The sequence below is a fragment of the Sus scrofa genome, chromosome 7 (genome assembly GCF_000003025.6).
Source record: "Sus scrofa isolate TJ Tabasco breed Duroc chromosome 7, Sscrofa11.1, whole genome shotgun sequence".
Taxonomy (NCBI): domain Eukaryota; kingdom Metazoa; phylum Chordata; class Mammalia; order Artiodactyla; family Suidae; genus Sus; species Sus scrofa.
Genome location: NC_010449.5, coordinates 46,138,350 through 46,155,259, shown reverse-complemented (window position 1 = coordinate 46,155,259; position 16,910 = coordinate 46,138,350). Strand labels below are relative to the sequence as shown.

Here is a 16,910-nt window from a genome sequence, read left to right as displayed (position 1 = left end):
TTCAAAAGAAAAAAAGAAAGAAAAAGAAACAGAAGTTTTATAGAACCTGGTAGAGCTGGGGCTAGAGTGCCCTCAAATGAATGACGCCAGAAAACAAATTCCTCCATCTGGAGGGACTGGACTGCCATGTTGGAGTTTCACAGTAATAAGCATGGAATAGTCTTCCTCGCACCTCTCAAACCACTTAGTGATACCTGACTAGCATACCTCCCTCTTACTTCATAAACTGAGTCTGAACAAAATACGAGAATTTCCTAAACCTCCTGTGACTGGCTTCCTTCCTTTCTACATTCCACTAAAACTGCCCAACTGTGACTTCTTGACTGTGTTATTCTACTTTACATCTGTGTGTGTCTTCGCCTCTCTGAAGCATCTAACTGCTGATCAGGTTTTGAAACTCTTCCCTCCCTTGATTTAGGGGCAGTGGTATTTCTCTGGCCTTTCTTCCTCAGCCCCTTTCAAAGGCTGTGGTTTCTCTGACTATATCGGTGATGGCTTAGGTGCAAAGAGCAAAACATCCTGGCTAGTTTAAGTGGAAAGGGATCATTACAAGCTATTAGTTGGCTTACAGAATCCATGGGCTAGTTAAAGACCCTAAGTGGAGTTACTAGGAACAAGGATACTCTTAGGACCAAGTTGCCAAGAAAATTGCTGCTCCTGCCACAAGTGGCACGTGTCTGCTGAACCAAGAGACCGCTGGGGTGGCCACGCACTTGAGACCCAGGTCCATGCCCTATGTATCAGTGAAAGGATGCCTCCTGCCCTGCCTGAGCCCCACTCAGCCTGTTTGGAAGTTGGAGTCTTCTGTGAGGGTGTCTAATTGGCAGAACCTCAATCACGTCCTTGGAAACTAGCTGCCAGGAGTCTGGGTAAGTGACGCTTTTAGCTTTCCAACTTTGCAATACAGGAAGGCACACTAAAAGGAGATTGAAATAGACCTTGAGTCACATAGTCCTTTACATTTTGGTGTTCCTCAGACTTCTGTTCTTGTCCTTTTACTTTTTGGTGCTAAGACTTGTCAATTCATAGCGTCAACCACCATCTCCAACCCTGAGCTCCAGCTGGCTACCAGAGAGCTCCTCTTCCTCTGATGGTGGCGTCTTCCTCCCGTGTTTTCCATATCAGTGAGTGGCACCACCTTCTATCCTGTAATCCAAGCCAGAGCCTGGGGACTTCACTCTGTCTCCTATCTGCCTTGTGCCAGTGGTTATGGCCATATGCAGTTGGTCTGTTTTCCAGTCTTCCTGAGGTTAAGTGGGGCCACGTGATTGTGTCCTGGCCAATGTAGTCTGAATGTAGGTAATGTGAGCAAAGTCCAGGTGAAATCCATGGAAGCCTTTCATACAGTATCTACCAAATGAATGGAGAGACCTTTAAAAATCTGGAGGAGGGCAGAGTCATCCCCGTAAGAAGCCTGGGTCCCCAAATGAAGCAATGGAGCTCTGAAACTCCCACAACTGATCTGCATTGGACTGTGATGTGGGGGCTGTGGGGTCACAAAAGCGTGCTGTTCAGATTTCCTGCTGAAGGGGGGAACAAGATGTACTATGGCCCCAGTTCTGCCCCACTGATTCTATCACTGTGTTTGTGCTGAGGCAACACTTCCTGTGAGCTGCTCCCTGCCAGCGACACAGCCACTGCTGCAAGACCCAGGATTCCTCCAACAGATTTTGACTTATGGATCTTCCACTGGCCTGGCTGACTCTTGGAACTACATTGAAGTCCAGCACTCTTCCCACCCACTCCTCTTCCCTGCCCCTCTCCTCTGCAGCTGTCGGACCTGGACTGTGGTCTGAAAGCTCTCCTTGCCTCCCCTGGCATCCTCCTGCTAACCCTTCACAGGCGTGTTTCCTCCTGTAAATCTCTGGCTTGTCTAATCTCATCCTGGCATCTGTGCTCAGAAGACATGAACCAACACAGGGTGAGAAATACATCCTTCATTATATTATACCTTAGAGATCTGGGTGTTGAATGTTAGAGTAGTTAAGTTTTCTCTAATGTAACTGTCACGTTTTGAATATTTCTAAAAGTAATTCTCTTTCCTTTTTTCAGCTGCCTTAGTTTAGGCCTTCTGTGCAAACTGCTTGTATTGATTTAGTGAGTCTTCTGCATCTAGTCTTGGTAACCAACCCAGCTTCAGAATCCACATCCACGTCACCTTCACAGTGACCTTTCTACTATTAACCACTGCTTTTTTGTTTGTTTGCTTATTTGTTTTGTTTCTTTTGTTTGTTGTTTTAAAGTCATTAGGTATTTATTTTTAGTTATTTCTTTTGCCTTTTTTTCCTCCTTGCCACACCCATGGCATGTGGAAGGTCCCAGGCCAGGGATGAACCTGCACCATAGCAGTGACCCTGAGCCACAGGAATGAAAGTGCCAGATCCTTAACCTGATGCACCACCTGGGAACTCCTTACTTACTTTTTTTTTTTTTTTTTTTTTTTTTTTTTTTTTGTCTTTTTGCCTCTTCCAGGGCCGCTCCCTTGGCATATGGAGGTTCCCAGGCTGGGGGTCTAATTGGAGCTGTAGCCCTGGCCTATGCCACAGCCAGAGCAACGCGGGATCCGAGCCACGTCTGCAACCTACACTACAGCTCACAGCAATGCCGGATCCTTAACCAACTGAGCAAGGCCAGGGATAGAACCTGAAACCTCATGGCTCCTGGTCAGGTTCGTTAACCACTGCGCCACAATGGGAACTCCCTACTTACATATTTTTAGTTTTGTGGGTTTTTAAATTTTTTTTTTTTTGGTTTTATCACCACTTTTAAAACACCTATACAAGGCTTTGAATACATGTTCTTTCACTGATCACAACAACCTTGCAGGGAAATTATTGTTAGTTCCATTTTACAAAAAGGGAACAAGTTTGAGAGAGGTTAAATATCTTACCTGAAGTTACATATCTGGTAACTAACAGAATTAGGATTTGAACCCAGATCTGTCTGTTGTCAAAATTTGTCTTCTTTTTACTACCCCAGTGTTTTTTGGACTTAATTTTTTTTTCTGTTGCTATATACCATAACAAGTGACATTTGTATGCATTACCTACTCCCTTGAGTTACCCTAAATTCTGATGCATATTTAGCCGGAAAGTAAAACAAAGACACCATGCACTAATTGAGGAAGGGGCATTATCTTCATAAAAGCATATTATAAATATGTGAGTAAATAAAGTATCCATTTAATAACACTGATGTTCTAGACATGTTTATATTTTCTATCCCTTTTAAACTAAAAATATACTCACTGGAAAAACCAAACATGAAGTGGGAAAATTATAAAATGATAAACAATCACAATAGTTGAATCTCCACTGGTATTAGAGGTTCCATCAGGTGCCAGGCTGGTACTCTGATAAGCTGGGGTGTGGGGTATGCATGCTTCGCCCACAGCTCTGGTGATAACGCCATTCAAAAGAACACTCTCGAAAGCAAGCAGCACAGACTGCTGTTGTGTAAAGGTGCAGCCAAGTACCTATTTTAACATATTAAAAGCAAACCGTTTATAGTTTACATTCATTACTGTTGTTTTCTGGGTTTAAATGCATGTGATAGAGACGCACTCTCCAGGAACAGGTGTGAATAGCGCCATGCCCCACCACACCACATGCAAATTTGATGATGTCATGCCCTGCTAACTAGCTTTCAGAGGCTCCACATCCCACTGAACTTAAGGAGTAACTTCCTGAGACCAGCATAGCAGGACCTCTGTGAACTGACCCTCGCTGCACCTCCTGTGATGGCCTCCATAGTCATGATCCACACCAGCCCAGACACAATAGTGATAAGCTCTTCCACACACCTTACTTCTCCCCAACTCTGGATCTTTGCAAATGCTATTCCTTCTGGAGGGACCATCTTTCTCCCACTCTGGTCATCTGAAAACTCAAGAGAGGAGTTCCCTTGTGGCTCAGTGGGTTAAGGATCTGGCACTGTCATTGTAGTGGCTTGTGCAAAAAAAAAAAAAAAAAAAGATTAAGTAAATAAATAAAAGAGTTCCTGTTGTGGTTCAGCGGAAACGAATGTGACTAGCATCCATGAGGAGGCAGTTTCCATTGCTGGCCTTGCTCAGTGGGTTAAGGATCCGGCATTGCTGGGAGCTGTGGTATAGGTCAAAGATAAGGCTCAGATCCTGTGTTGCTGTCACTGTGGCTAGGCCAGAGGCTACAGCTCTGATTCGACCCCTAGCCCAGGAACCTCCATATGCTATGGGGGTGGCCCTAAAAAGCAAGTAAATATCAATTATAGCCATTAACTGCCTTTTTTTTTGCTGCACCATCAGCACATGGAAGTTCTCAGGCTAGGGATCAAATCTGAGCTGCAGCTGTGACCCACATCAGAGCTGTGGCAATGCCAGATCCTTATTAACCCACTGCACCAGGCTGGGGATCGAGCCAGCTTGGTCACAGAGACAACACGGACAACCCCGATCCTTAACCTGCTGTACCACAGCAGGAACTGCAATTGCTTTGACTCTTGAAGTTGGAAATTGATTTTACATAAAAGTGTTACTCTAAAATAGCAAGTGCTCAGCAAACAAATGTATTTTAAATGAATGAGTGACTAACAAACAGAGGAAGGAAGGAATGAATAAAAATGTTGGCTTCTCTGGTACACAATTCGTATATGCTTTATGTAGTTTATGAGGATGATTCATTTGCCAATACCCAAAAAGAGTAGATCTTGCATTTTACCGAGGACACCCAAGTGTGTTTTAGTTTAGCTAAAATTTAGGGACCAAAATTTTAGGAACAGAGAGTTTGGCAGAGAAAGTAATTAAGGAGTTCCCATTGAGGCTCAGTGGTTAATGAACCCAAGCAGTATCTGTGAGGACGTGGGTTCCATCCCTGGCCTTGCTCAGTGGGTTAAGGATCCGGTGTTGCCATGAGCTGTGGTGTAGGTTGCAGACGTGGCATGGATCCCATGTTGATATGACTGTGGTGAAGACTGGCAGTTACAGCTTCGATTAGACCCCTGGAATCAGGGGGGATTAGCCTGGGAACCTCCATATGCCTCGGGTATGGCCCTAAAAAAAAAAGAAAGAAAAAAGAAAAAAAAGGAAAGTAATCAGGTCATCTTTAACTGCAATTTATTCAGGGTGTTTATTCAGTTTATTTTATAAACTCACTGAAATTGTATGAGAAATTGTGTTTCTGTGTACATGCATTATGAAATAAACATTTATATTTTAAGGCAAGACAAGGAAAATTTAAACATAACCTTTTTCTCTGCCCTTTGGCCTCCTCCCTCCCCTCTACCGTGCATTCTGTACCCACGTTGTGCATTAGCCAGACTCCCCAGGGGCAGAAATATCTGCTCAACCATAAAGTTCAATTGTTCTTCCGACAGCCCTGTACCTCCTTAGAAGATAACATTCCTTCATCAGTCCCTAAGGGGTCACAATGACCCAGCACTCACTTTGTACCTACAGACATCTTTGCTGAGCTTTACCTACAATAGCAGTTTATCTTTTCCCTTAAACACAGCAATTAATGCAGAACCGACAGGTCAGACAACCTGGGGAGATACTGGGCCACACCTAATGGAAGCTCTTCCTTTAAATACTTATGACCTTATTGGTGTTACTAGTTATATTACTTGTATTCTGCTTATTTTTATAAACTCATTATTTCTTGAATTACCATATGTGCGGCTGAGCCTGTGATAAAATTAATGATGATTAGGTGACTCGAAATGATTGATCAAAGATACAATTCTTTGGAGTTCCTGTTGTGGCTCTGCAGTTAACTGAAACCGACCAGCATCCATGAGGATGTGGGTTCAATCCCTGGCCTCGATCACTGGGTTAAGGATCCCGTGTTGCTGTGAGCTGTGGTGTAGGATTGGACCCCTAGCCTGGGAACCTCCATGTATTGCGGGTGCAGCCCTAAAAATACAAAAAAAAAAAATTAATAATAATAGATACAATTCTTTAAGATCAATGACTGTCACAATGTAACTCTAGGTATGGGAAGAAGCAACAAGAGGGAACCATTTCCTGGATCATAACAGACTAGTGAGACAGGCGGTCCAGAGCCTCGTGGCTACCTTTGACAGGCCTAGTCCAGCAGTAGCACACTGAGTGGCTTATCAAAGAAATCCTCGCCTGACCTGGGAATGTGCATTCCTATTACCATCAGAAAAGGTAGCTACAAAATGCTTCTCAAACCTTGTTGAAATTAAGACTGAAAAGGAGGGTCAGTGGGTTAAAAATCCGGCATTGCTGCAGTTGGGGTGCAGGTTACAACTGCAGTGCAGGTTACAACTGTGCCTTGGGTTTGATCCCTGGCCCAGGAACTTCTCCATGCTGTGAGTGTGGCAAAAAAAAAAAAAAAAAAAAAAAAAGAAAAAAAAAAAAAAGAAAAAGAGAAAAGACTGAAAAGGAGGGGATTGTAAAATAAGAATGTGCCCACCATCCATTTGTACAAGGATCGAGTCATTGGCATCGTAGTCACTGACCTATGCAGGCAATGCTGAAAGGAATTTAGGACAAAGATCAGGATGTGGCATTTCATGTTGTGGGAAATCTGACAGAACTGGCCCTCAGGTAGTTATACATTTTCAGGAGAAAATGTTATGAATCCAGTGTCTTGCATTTTCCCATACTTAGAAAAGCACTAAAATCATTAACTAAGATATCTGTTCCTCGCAAATAGCAGCAACCTTCCACCAAGATGTGTGCCTAATTGCCCATGCCCCCTTCTCCACAATCCCAGCTACACTGGCCTCCCTTTTTCTTCTATGGGGCAGAGTCCCCAGAGCTCTCTGAAAGACCGTCTCTCAAGTTACAATCCTCGGGTTGTTTTGAATATAATTTTTCATTTAAGATTGACTATTCAACAACAACAACAACAACAAAAGACAAAAAAAAAAAAAAAGGAGTTCCCGTCGTGGCGCAGTGGTTAACGAATCCGACTAGGAACCATGAGGTTGCGGGTTCGGTCCCTGCCCTTGCTCAGTGGGTTAACGATCCGGCATTGCCGTGAGCTGTGGTGTAGGTTGCAGACGCGGCTCGGATCCCGCATTGCTGTGGCTCTGGCGTAGGCCGGTGGCTACAGCTCCAATTCAACCCCTAGCCTGGGAACCTCCATATGCCATGGGAGCGGCCCAAGAAATAGCAACAACAACAAAAGACAAAAAAAAAAAAAAAAAAGATTGACTATTGATTAATTTTTTCATTGGCACAATTTATATATCATTTCTTCCCATTGTTGGTTTGATTCTTGAAGTTGGGGACTAATCTTATATAAAGGTATTACTCCAAAATAGTACTTAGCAAGTAGATGTTTGTCGAAGAATCAACTGAAAGAGGAAGGAATGAATGAATAAAAATGTTGGCTTCTCTGGTACACAATTCATATTGCTCTGTGTAATTTATAAAGGTGATTCATTTGCCAATATACAAAAGAAAATGGATTTCGTATTTGGTTGTGGGCCCTAAGTGTATTATTAATTTAGCTAAAATTTGGGGGTCAGAATTTTAGGAACTGAAAATTCAGCAAAGAAAGTAATTAAATCGTTATTAACTGGGATTTATTCAGGGGTCCATGAACTCACTGAAATTAGACTAAAAATTGTGTTTGTGTGTATACACACAAGCTTGCGCCTCACATTTGTGTGTTCTCATTGGGCAGGTTGACAAGCCATCTTTGGAAGGACACGTGGAACAGCCAGATTGATGGCAGACAAAACACTGGGAAGCACTTTGATGGAGGATGAAGAGACTGAGGAGGGGATGCAAAGTCATGAGGATAATGAGATGGCAGAGCCAAAGATGGGGTGATTCATACATTTTAATTTATTGTTGAGTTCTTCACATCTGGCGAAGTGTGCCTTATCAAATATGGCGTTAAAAAATACAACCTATTTGCCAATTCAAGGGTGACATGGTCCAAGTTGCCACCCCATCCTCTCTTGTTAATCAGTCTGTGTTTGCCCTTTGCGTGTTGTTGAGGGTGATGAGGACAGGAGACAAACAAAGTGCGGAGAAAGACTAAATTGATTTACATACATAAAACTGACTTGCATATATACTTGTGGAAGAAAGGACTAAGTCCACAGGGGGAGAAAAGGGTCTTTGAAGTTTGCCAGCAGTAGAAAAGAGAAATCTGGAAAGCAACACTTTGTTTTGTTTTGACGTTTCCATCTTTTTTTTTATTATTTTTTTCCCACTGTACAGCATAGGGACCCAGTTATACATACATGTATACATAATTTTTTCTCCCATTGTCATGGTGTGAAGTAAGTATCTAGACACAGTTCTCAGTGCTACAGAGAAGGCTCTCATTGTATATCCATTCCAAGAGCAATAGTTTGCCACACGTAAACCCCAAGCTCCCAATCTCTCCCACTCACTCCCCCTCCCTAGGGCAACCACAAGTCTGTTCTCCAAGTCCATGATTTTCTTTTCTGTGGAAAGGTTCTTTTGTGCTGTATATTAGATTCCAGATATGAATGATATCATATGGTATTTGTCTTTCTCTTTCTGACTTATTTCACTCAATATGAGAGTCTCTAGTTCCATCCATGTTGCTGCAAATGGCATTATTTTGTTCTTTTTTATGGCTGAGTAGTATTCTATTGTGTATATACCACATCTTCCTAATCCAATCATCTGTTGATGGGTATTTGGGTTGTTTCCATGTTTTGGCTATTGTGAATAGTGCTGCAATGAACATGTGGGTGCATGTGTCTTTTTTAAGGAAAGTTTTGTCCAGGAGTGGGATTGCTGGATCATATGGTAGTTCTATGTATAGTTTCTAAGGTACCTCCATACTGTTCTCCGTAGTGGCTATACCAGCTTACATTCCCACCAACAGTGCAGGAGGGTTCCCTTTTCTCCACAACCCCTCCAGCACTTGCTATTTGCAGACTTATTAATGACGGCCATTCTGACTGGTGTGAGGTTGTATCTCATGGTAGTTTTGATTTGCATTTCTCTAATAATCAGTGATGTTGAGCATTGTTTCAAATTCTTGTTGGCCATCTGTATGTCTTCCTTGGAGAAATGTCTATTCAGGCCTTTTGCCCATTTTTCCACTGTGTTTTTGGCTTTTTTGCTGTTGAGTTTTATAAGTTGGAAAGCAACACTTTGGATGAACAAAACCTAGGAATGAGCTGATGAAATGAAAATTTGTATTTTAAGGCAAGATAGGAAAATTTAAATACAACCTTTTGGAGTTCCCGTCATGGCTCAGCAGTAACAAACCTGACTAGTGTCCATGAGGATGCAGGTTCCATCCCTGGCCTCACTCAGTGGGTTAATGATCTGGCATTGCTGTGAGCTTTGGTGTACGTCACAGACATGGCTCGGATCCTGTGGTGCTATGGCTGTGGTGTGTAGGCTGGCAGCTGCAGCTCCAATTCAACCCCTAGCCTGGGAACTTCCACATGCGACCAGTGCGGCCCTAACAAAAAAACAATAAATAAATAAATAAAACCTTTTTCTCTGCCCTTTGGCCTCCTCCCTCCCCTCTACTGTGCATTCTGTAACTGCATTATGCATTTAGCCAGACTCCCCAGTGGCAGAAATATCTGCTCAGCCATAAAGTTCAATTGTTCTTCTGACAGCCCCATACCTCCTTAGAAGATAACATTCCTTCATCAGTCCCTAAGGGGTCACAATGACCCAGCACTCACCTGGTACCTACAGACATCTTTGTTGAGCTGTGTGTACAATGCTGATATATCATTACCCTTAAAGATAGCGATGGATGAAGAACAGACAGTTCAGATGACCTGGGGAGATACTGGGCCACACCTAATGGAAGCTCTTCCCTTAAATTCTTACTTGTGACCTTATTGGTGTTACTAGCTATATTATTTGTATTCTGCCTATTTTGCAAGATTATCATTTCTTGTATTTCCATATGTGTGAGTAACCCTCTGATAAAATTAATGATGGTTAGATGACTTGAATTGATTGATCAAAGATACAATTCCATAAGATCAATGATTATAAGAGTATAACTATAGATAATGGGAAGAAGCAACAAGAGGGAATCATATGTCCTAGCCCATAACAGACTAGTGAGACGGGCGATCCAGAGGTTTTAGGCTACTGTTTTTGTTTTTTTTTTGTCTTTTTAGCTATTTCTTGGGCCGCTCCCGCGGCATATGGAGCTTCCCAGGCTAGGGGTCCAATCGGAGCTGTAGCCACCGGCCAACGCCAGAGCCACAGCAACGCGAGATCCGAGCCGCGTCTGCAACCTACACCACAGTTCATGGCAACGCCGGATCGTTAACCCACTGAGCAAGGCCAGGGACCGAACCCGCAACCTCATGGTTCCTAGTCAGATTCGTTAACCACTGCGCCACGACGGGAACTCCCTAGGCTACTGTTAACAGGGCCTAGTCCAGCTATAGCACACTGATTGACCTGTCAAAGAAACCCTCACCTGACCTGGGAATGAGCATTCCTAGCACTATGGGACAAAGTGGCCAAAAAATGCCTCCCAAACTTTGTTGAAATTAAGACTGAAAAGGAGGGGATTGTAAAACAAAGAATAGTTATTATTATTTTTTTTAAAGACGGCCCACCATCCACTTCTACAAGGATGTATGCACTGTAGTTGCTGACCTAAGCAGGCCACCCTGCAAGGAATTCAGGACAAAGATCAGGACGAGGCATTTTGTGTTGGGGGAAAACTGACAGAACTGAGCCCTTGGGTAGTTAGATATTTTCCAGGAGAAAATTTTATGAATCCAGTGTCTTGCATTTTCCTGTCTTGGAAAAGCACTGAAACCATTAACTAAGATATTTGTTCTTCTCCAAGAGCAGTAACCTTCTACAAAGATGTATGCCCGCTGCATATATCCCCTTCTCCACAATCACAGCTACCCTGGCCTCCCTGTACCTCTTTGGGACAGTCCCCAGAGCGCTCTGAGAGATGGTCTTTAAGGTTAAATCCTCAGGTGAGCTCAAATAAAGTTTTCCATTTCTTAGATTGACTATGAATTAATTTTTTTGTTGACAGAGCTGTTGAAATAGGATTTTTAGGAACAGTAATTTTTTTTTTTTTTCTTTTTTGGTCGTTTTGCCTTTTTCTAGGGCCGCTCTCGCGGCATATGGAGGTTCCCAGGCTAGGGGTCCAACTGGAGCTGCAGCTGCTGGCCTACGCCAGAGCCACAGCAACTCGGGATCCGAGCTGCGTCTGTGACCTACACCAAACCTCATGGCAATGCCGGATCGCTAACCCACTGAGCAGGGCCAGGGATCGAACCCCCAACCTCATGGTTCCTAGTCGGATTCGTTAACCACTGAGCCATGACGGGAACTCCGGAAGTGTGATTGTTTAAGGAAGTGTGATCAAATGTTCTTGCACATTTTCACCAGGCTTCAATAAAGACATAAATAACTTTTTAAGGCTTAGGGCATCAGATTTATGCTTCTTTTTAGTGTGGGTGCCACAAGGCCTCTAAGCAGAAACTCTCAGGCCTCCATGTGTTTGCTCAGGTCACACAGGTTTGCCTGCTTGTCCGGCTATGGAGCAGACCAGCGTCCACACCCAATGTACCTGCTTTGGGTCTGCCTTGGGTAGGCTGAGGGCAGGTGAGTCATGCCAGGCTAATTGATCCCCATCTCGGTTTCACTGGCCAAGACACACCCAAGTTTCTATTTGTTTTGTGGGAGGCTTGGACCAGTCTTCAGGTTGGAAATTTTCCCAGGACAAACCATGAATTATCTGGACAAAAGATGTCACCATTTTTTCCTAAGCAATTTTTTTTTTTTTTTTTTTTTTTTTTTTTGTCTTTGTAGGACCGTACCTGCGGCATGTGTAGGTTCCCAGCCTTGGGGTGGAATCAGAGCTACAGCTTCTGGCCTACACCATAGCCACAGGATCCAAGCTTCATCTGTGACCTACACCACGGCTCATGGCAACACCAAATCCTGGACCCAATGGGCAAGGCCAGGGATCAAACCTGCATCCTCATGGATACTAGTTGGATTTGTTTCCACGGCACCACAACAATAACTCCAACATTTTTTTTTTTTTTTGTCTTTTGTTGTTGTTGTTTGTTGTTGTTGTTGTTGTTGTTGCTATCTCTTGGGCTGCTCCCGCGGCATATGGAGGTTCCCAGGCTAGGGGTCCAATCGGAGCTGTAGCCACCGGCCTACGCCAGAGCCACAGCAACGCGGGACCCGAGCCGCGTCTGCAACCTACACCACAGCTCACGGCAACGCCGGATCATTAACCCACTGAGCAAGGGCAGGGACCGAACCCGCAACCTCATGGTTCCTAGTCGGATTCGTTAACCACTGCGCCACGACGGGAACTCCAACATTTTTTTATTTTAATGAGTTTATTTCTTTTTTTTGCCTTTTTGTCTTTTCTAGGGCTGCACCCGTGGCATATTGAGGTTCCCAGGCTAGGGGTCTAATTGGAGCTGTTACTGCTGGCCTGCACCAGACCACAGCAACACCAGATCCAAGCCACATCTGCAACCTATACCACAGCTCACGGCAATGCCAGATCCTTAACCCACTGAGCAAGGCCAGGGATCAAACCTGAAACCGCATGGTTCCTAGTTGGATTCGTTTCTTCCGCACCACGACGGGAACTCCAATTTCTTTTACTACTAAAACGCAATTATAACAACCAGGTCCTACTGTAAAGCACAGGGAACTATATTCAATATCCTGAGATAAATCATAATGGAAAAAATATTAAAAGGAATGTATATATGTATAAGTAAATCACTGTGCTGTATAGCAGAAATTGTAATCATTATAAATCACCTATACTTTCATTTAAAAAAAAAGTAAGAAAACAATTATGACAAATTAAAATTTTGTTGTAGTGGATACTGCCGTGTGGTGTCCAAATCCAGCCCCTCCTTTCAGGCCTGCCTTTCCTCAGCTGCTGGAGGGGATTGGGGGGTGGGCTGGTAGATCATATCAAAGCCCCCCCTCCCAGTGATTATTCCCTGTTGAAGGGAGCAGCTTCATCCTGTTTTCTCCCCAGGGTCAGTCCATGTCCAAAGCCTGGTCCACATTCCCAATTTGAGGACAACGCTGTCAGGACCCCCATGGAATCTGCTGTGGCCTCTGCAATGACAGCCTCACAGTCAGACTTCCTTCTCTGCTCAAGCTTGCTCCTTCACACCCCTACAGATGTTGATTCAAGAGCACCCTCCAAGAAACCTGACCTCCACTGCGGTCTGCCTCCTAGGAAACCTAGCATGTGATGGTTGGTGGCAAGAGTGGCACGAGAAAGCAGATGCTAAAGCTGGGTCACCCACCAGCTGGCTGGAAATAAGGAGCATATGGTGAGTGGATGGCAGAGTGGGGATAAAGCCAGGCACGCAGACACTGATGACAGTTTCCGGGAGGGCATGCCTTTAAAAGGGCATGCTTTGGCTGGGACAATGGAACCAGCATTTGAGAAGCATGAGGGAATTAATAATTATAAGGATAATGGTATTGGATGGCTGTTGCTGGGGGCAAAGGAAATTCTGAAGAAAGACAAGGAAAGGCTGAGGGTAATGAATCAGTGATTAAAGGCTAAACATAAAAGGCAGAGGTCCTCCTTGGTGGGGTACAATGGGACTCACATTTCCTGTGGCTGAAGGGCAGACAGAGCTGAAGATCAGGCTTAAAAGTAGTAGGTGTCAGAAAAGACTGAATTCCCCTTGGCAGGTCTACTATACCTAAATTCAAACTCTAGTTGGGAAAGACTAAAACACTGATACTTGGGGTGTGGGTATTGGGGTTGATGCAATGAAAGTCTTCAATTTGCATATTCCCTGAAGCCTCTCGGCCTTCAGAAGGGGTCCACTCCTCCCTGTCAAAGGCTCATGCTCATCACTCACTCAGGAATGATGTTTGGAGGTCTCTGTCTTACAGGACTCATGCTGTTGCCCCTGATCAGGATCTGCTACCATTTTCTTTGCTGACACTAGACCTATATGAACCTATTATAGCCAATAACATAACCCATAAAGTCAAAACAAATGCTGTCAGGGATATACTGGGTCTGCTAAGGAGGAAAGTCATTGTTCCTTGAAGGAGCAGCTGAGGGACCAGTAGAGTTCTTACCAGCAGAGCTAAGAGGAACCAAGGGGGAGCAGACCATCAAGTTGGCCAACAGAGTGTTAATAGATACCGGAGCATCTCTTGGCCAATAGGATTATTAGACCCTGGCAAGGATCCCAGCACACACTGCTAAGATGGCTCTCTGACACTTAGAGGAACTAATGCCCACACTCAGTGAGTAATAAATGCTGGAACTTCTCTCTCAGACATTGGAAAAAAGGAACCAAATGTCTCATAAAAAGGGGCATGCTTCAGTGGATTTATTAGACGAGGCTGGATACTGAACCAGATGCCTGTTTTCCATATGAAACTCCTTTTGCCAAAGCAGCAAGGCAGGATCTGGTAAGAGGGATCTCAGATTCAGTCAGAAAAGTACTGGTGGCTCTCCTTTATAGCTCATGGTAAGAGATGTCATTACAGAACTGGGCTCCTTGATGGGAATGACAGTAAATTAGAGGTCATGGCAGTGCTTTGACCATTAGAAGCAAAGTGGGTTCAGTTGTTGCAGTGAGAGGGAAGGCTGGAGAGGCAGCAAAAAAGGGTATGACCCACAGAAAGCTGTGGAGATAGTTAATAAAACAGAGCCTCCTTATGGGCAAGACAGATGGGCAGCAACAAAAGCACTGTTCAATCTACTCCATCAAAATAATCAAGGACGGAGTTCCTGTCGTAGTGTAGCCGAAACAAATCCGACTAGGAACCATGAGGTTGCAGGTTCACTCCCTGGCCTCGCTCAGTGGGTTAAGGATCCGGCTTTGCTGTGAGCTGTGGTGTAGGTCGCAGACGGGGCTCAGATCTTGTTTCACTGTGGCTGTGGTGTAGACAGCAGCTACAGCTCCAACTGGACCCCTAGCCTGGAAACCTCCATATGCCGCAGGTGCGGCGCTAAAAAGACAAAAGACAAAAAAAACCCTCAAGATCACTCGCGTTGTTTCCATATCTGAGTCAGTTTCACACCCAGAACTCTTGACTAAACTACAGAAGACACTAAGCATTAAGTAGACAGAATGACTCACCCAGGTGACATCAGCAAACCTCTGTGTTGGGCCTCACTGTTGGCACAACAAAAGCGCCATGGTGGCAGGGATGGAAGGTATACATGGGCTCAACAGCACCAGCTCCCACTTGGCAAGCCTGTTCTAGATTCAGCTGCTACCAACATTTTCTAACCTGCCAGGAGAGGGACCAGCTCTATGTCTCTAATACATCTCTTGGAGAAGACCCATCAGCCATTTAGTGGGAAATTAACTTCACTAAACTTCTACTCTAGAAGGGACAATTCATCTTGACTGGAATCAACAAATATTCCAGCTCTCAGTTAGTCTTTCCTATTTATAGGGTCTGTTGGCCTGAAACAAATAGAATGCTGATATTTCTCTAGCAAAGGTGTGTTGATTCAGGATCAGCAGAGAACTGCAGTTTGGGGTCCGCGGGCATGGTGAGCCAGGTGCAAGCACAGAAAGGGAAGGAGACTGCTTTTATAAAGGGGAAAGGACATCAGAAGGGCTGTACTGAACAGAGTCCGAGGCTTTTCATTGGCTGAGAAAAGGAGTCTTTCTTCTTCCTATTGGGCTCTGCTATCATGGCAGAGCATAGGAGCTCCCCCTTCTGGTCTCCTAACTCTACTTCATGGAAGTTTCTGCTTATTAATTTTTTTATAGGCCTCAGTAACCATCATCCAAGGGCTTATGGAGTGTTTGATCTACAAAGAGGAGATCCTACAAAAGATCACATTCGAATAAGAGACACACTTTGTAGCAAACAGGGCATGGTAGTGGGTACATGATGGATCCATGGCCCTGTCCTGAACTGTGCCACACAGAGCAATGGGATGGCTTGTTGAGACGCAACTGAGAGGCTAGCTGAGAGGCTGTACCTTACAGTATATTCCCAAAATCACCCACCGTGATATGGTGCCATGTCCCTATCAGTTAGAACACACAGATCTGAGAACCAAGGAGTGGCTCTGCCTCCTCCCACTCCCAGAGACCCACTGGGAGAATTTTTGCTCCTGTTCCTGCAACGCTGGGCTCAGTATTAGAGATCTTGGCTCCCAGGAAGAGGATGTTCCACTAGGGTGCACAGCAGGAATCCCATTCAAGTTTTGTCTGCTGTCCAGTCACTTCAGCTTCCTCATGCCAAGAAATCAGAAGGCTTGGAAAGAGTCACCTGCTTGAACGGATAATTTAGCCTAATTGTCTGCAGGAGGTTGGCCTGTTGTTATATAAGGGAGGCATGGGAGACTATATTTGACCCCAATCACCTTGGTTCTCCCTGTAGCAGCCTTAGCCTGAGAAGGGCAAGGTGACTAGGGGCTCGTCATCCCACTTAGGAAAGCCACTGAAGACCAGCAGAAGTGCTAGCCGAGGGGGAGGGGACTCCACCACGGGTAGTAGAAGACAGAGATAACTGACTCCTAGGTGGGGTCTCAAGACTAGTGGCAGCGCTAAAAAGACTGGTTTTTCCCATTAACTTTTCTTTTAGAAGTTGGCTCCAAAGACTGATGCCCACCAGGCTGGAGGGAGCTGCCTTACCCAAAGCCATTCCTGCTTCCCTGGGCCGGCCCAGCTTCAGAGCTCCTCCTGGATTCCATGCAGTCCAACCTCCCCTGCACCCCCTCCTGCTGCCATTGGTCCCCCTCAGATGCTGATCCTGAGGTATCAAGCGGTAGAAAAACCTACTGAATTCAAATTTCCATCTCTTTCACTCTCTCTCCATTGTGTGTGTATGGTTATTGTTGTTACTTTTGTGTACATATATATATGTATATATATATATATATACATATATATATATATATTTTTTTTTTTGCTTTTTGCCTTTTCTAGGGCCACTTCCGTGGCATATGGAGGTTCCCAGGCTAGCAGTCCAATCG

At 44.5% G+C, this 16,910-nt stretch overlaps 1 long non-coding RNA gene across 2 annotated transcripts; it reads left to right on the top strand.

The window, feature by feature from the left end:
* On the top strand, positions 1,572 to 16,748 carry LOC106504432. Of its 2 annotated transcripts, none has more exons than XR_002345758.1 (5): positions 1,572 to 1,921; positions 7,635 to 7,779; positions 10,781 to 10,914; positions 13,115 to 13,269; positions 16,520 to 16,748. It is a non-coding gene; the product is annotated as an uncharacterized LOC106504432 (long non-coding RNA). The 2 variants fall into 2 exon arrangements; XR_001297884.2 differs by having other exon boundaries at positions 10,776 to 10,914.